We start from the raw sequence: 3,582 nt of genomic DNA on the forward strand, positions 1-3,582 counted from the left end.
GAATGTAGAAATCGGAACTCCTCAGGGAAGTGCTATAAGTCCTATATTATTTAACATAATGATCAATGATGTGTTTGAAGGAATTAATCCAGGAATCTCAACAGCATTATATGCTGATGATGGAGCAGTGTGGAAGAGAGGGGAAAATGTTAAATATATTGTACATAAAATTCAGGAAGCAATAGAGGGTGTAGAGAAATTGTCAGTGGAATGGAGATTCAGATTCTCTATATCCAAAACCTGTTGTCAGTTTTTTACCAAAAAAGGATCGCAGAAAATATTACACTTTATTTATATAAACAACCGTTAGAAAGGGTAACACAATTTTAATATTTAGGTCTATGGTTTGCTAAATTAACATGGAAAATCCATATTGACCACATTGAAAAGAAATGCAGTTAAGTACTAAATCTAATGAGATGTATAGTAGGCCAAGAATGGGGGCAAATAAACAATCAATGATCACCTTATACTGTGCACTTCTACGATCTGTTTTAGATTATGGATGTATTATATATGGATCTGCATCAATCAGTTTGCTTAAAAAGTTAGATCTTATTCAAGCACGAGCTTTGAGATGTATTACAGGTGCAATTAAAACAACTCTAATCTCAGCAATGTAAGTTGAAACAGGAGAGTACCCATTAGATTTAAGATGTAAAACATTATCTGTTGCTTACTAGATCAATTTACAAGGGCATAATTCAGATCATGCTACAAAATCAATATTAGAGGGGAGTTGGGAGACAATGAACTTAACAGGAACAGGGTTTGCATGGGAAGTAAAGGATTGGGCTGCAAAAATGTCTCTAAATAATATTACATTTTCATCAACGGTTACAATTTCCCCAATACCTCCTTGGTTTTTCAGTCAACCTGAAGTTGATTTACAAATTCATGAATGTATTAAAAAAGGACAGATTGACATTAATATCAAACGCTATTCAACAGAATATATCAGAACAGTTTATTATGCATTTCTGCCAATATACACTGATGGCTCAATCTGCATTCTATGTTCCAGAATTTAAAATCTGAAAATATGGGAGGTTAACGGATGGGACTTCAATATACACTGCCGGAATAATGGCAATTCAGATGACACTTAGTTGGGTAGAAGAAGTGATGCCAAATAGTGATGAATACAATTCAAACGGTTAGATATGATATCGTTATAGAAATAATGAATATATTGTATAGATTAAAACATGCTGGAATAATAGTTAATTTTGTTTGGGTTCCAGCACATGTTGATATTCCAGGAAATGAAAAATCTGATAAAATGGCTAAAGAGTAGTTCTGCAGTTTTTACAAAAAAAATTTGGCAGCTGTGGTTGCCAGAATAATTTTGTAAAAAATACAGAAAAACTGTAAACACATTTACGGCCAAAAACTGTAAATTTTACAGCATAAAACTGTAATTTACAAACAAGAACATTTGAATGTAAACCAGTAAATTCAACAATGCACACTGCTATTATAATCTGTTTTGTACCTTTAACATACTGACAACCACAATAATAATGCAGGTGGTAAAAGAGAAAGCCACATGAAGAATCAAAGCTCATCACAAGCAGCTTCGCCACAAGCAGAAGTATATATTAATATATAGAAGGTGCACAGAGTCATTCATGCAAACACAAAACACCATCATGGTAACACACATGATACTTAAATAATGCATTCAACTTTCATTAAACAACAGAAGATGTAACATAAAGCCCAAATATACATAACTAATAACAAAAACTTAAAAAAGACATGATTATTTAAACAAAATACTTTCAAATGTGGAGTGTCATGCAGGGAATTCTGGGAATATCAGTTTACAGTTTTTGACGGTAAATTATACATTGATCTGTTATTTTTACTTCTAAAAACTGTAAAATTAACAGCATATTACTGTAAAATTACATGAAATGTCTGGTTAGATATTTTACAGTTTTTAGTGTATAGTACGGGAACTTACTGTTAACCTATGAACAGTTTTTTTCCGTAGCGGTTTTCCACAATTTTACAGTTAAAATTACACTTATTTTTTACAGTGCACTTAATCTGAATACTCCTACTATTTCAGTTTCACTAAGCAGGATGAGGGGAAAAGTACAATTGGAAATGGCAAGGGAATTGGAATGAATGTAAAACAGGAAGACATTTTTATAATATACAAAACAGGGTAAGTCAAAGCAAAATTATACTAAACTTAAGTAGAGAAGATCGGGTCATTTTAACAAGACTAAGGATGGGTCATACAAAACTTAATTCTACACTTCATTTAATTGGAAAACACAGAGCTGGATTATGTGAAACATGCCAAGTAAAGGAAACAGTTGATCATGTTGTTACTCTGTCCGAGGTATGAACAGGAAAGGAATGAACTACAAAGAGAGTTACAGAATTTAGGATGCAATGGATTTTCAATCTGCAACATATTAAACACAAAACAAGGATCTGGTAAAATAATAAAGACAATTTTAAAATTCATTAAGAATAGTGTATACTATATATATACTATATATAGTAATATATAGCTAGACTAAAATCCCTTCACACTCCAGCACAGGAGGTGGCGGTATGCACCTAAAAGCTGGAATGCGACCCGCCAATAAATCCACAGAAGAAGAAGAAGAATGCGGCGGCGGCAGCGACGCGGTTGTTTTCAAGTGTAAGTACTTCTTCGAGGAAAAACGTTGTTCAGTGTGGTTAAATTGTACTTAAATCATCCAAGTAAGCGGCTAACTTGTTGAAGGTTCAAACAATGTAAACAGAAGAGACGATTTTGTGAATTGCTGTTAAAAGATGTTTAATCATTACGGATCAGAATGAGCTAACATGCAGTAACATATGGGATGATCTTAGACTCAAAATTATTAATAGATGCACGCACAATTATCCATGTACTGCATACATTTTATACACGTGTCTTACTAACCACAAACAAATACCTTTCAATTTGAGTCTGGAATTCAGGATTAAAAGATTGTGCAGCGATTTTTACAAATACCAGACATGTTTGCGAATAAAAATGTTCTGTTCTGCATTAATATATCATAAATTGCTCATGCAAAAAGGAATCTGTGCATATGTGGATCAGGTGACACGTGTGCATTTCTTAACATTTTTATAATAGTGTCAGGCAAATGAACTTCAGCAGCTTCAGTTAGGTAACTTTCACAGACAGGTTTCAAAAAACTTCAAATACTTAAATATAACTTCAAAATATTTTCTTCCCCTGTATGCGTGTAAGATGAGGGCTTTAAATTGGGGTAGCAAAAATGAGTGGGGGAAAAAGTGGAAATCCAAAATTTACCCCAGGAATAAAGTAATACATTTGTAAAATTGAGCCCCCAAACATATATCCCCCAAGTGATATTTGTGATGTTGCTTGAATTTCAAAGAACTGTGATATGAATTTCTGGTTTAAACTTAGACCTGCAGCTAAAAAGTTCTTAAAAGGTCTGATTAATCGCATCTGAAATAAAAGTTTGTTTATATCATATATGTGTGTACTGTGAATTTGTATATATAAATACACACGCATGTATACATTTAAATATTTACATGTGTATTTATTCATGCTTG

The sequence above is a fragment of the Sinocyclocheilus grahami genome, unplaced genomic scaffold (genome assembly GCF_001515645.1).
Source record: "Sinocyclocheilus grahami isolate Dianchi unplaced genomic scaffold, SAMN03320097.WGS_v1.1 scaffold1099.1, whole genome shotgun sequence".
Taxonomy (NCBI): Eukaryota; Metazoa; Chordata; class Actinopteri; order Cypriniformes; family Cyprinidae; genus Sinocyclocheilus; species Sinocyclocheilus grahami.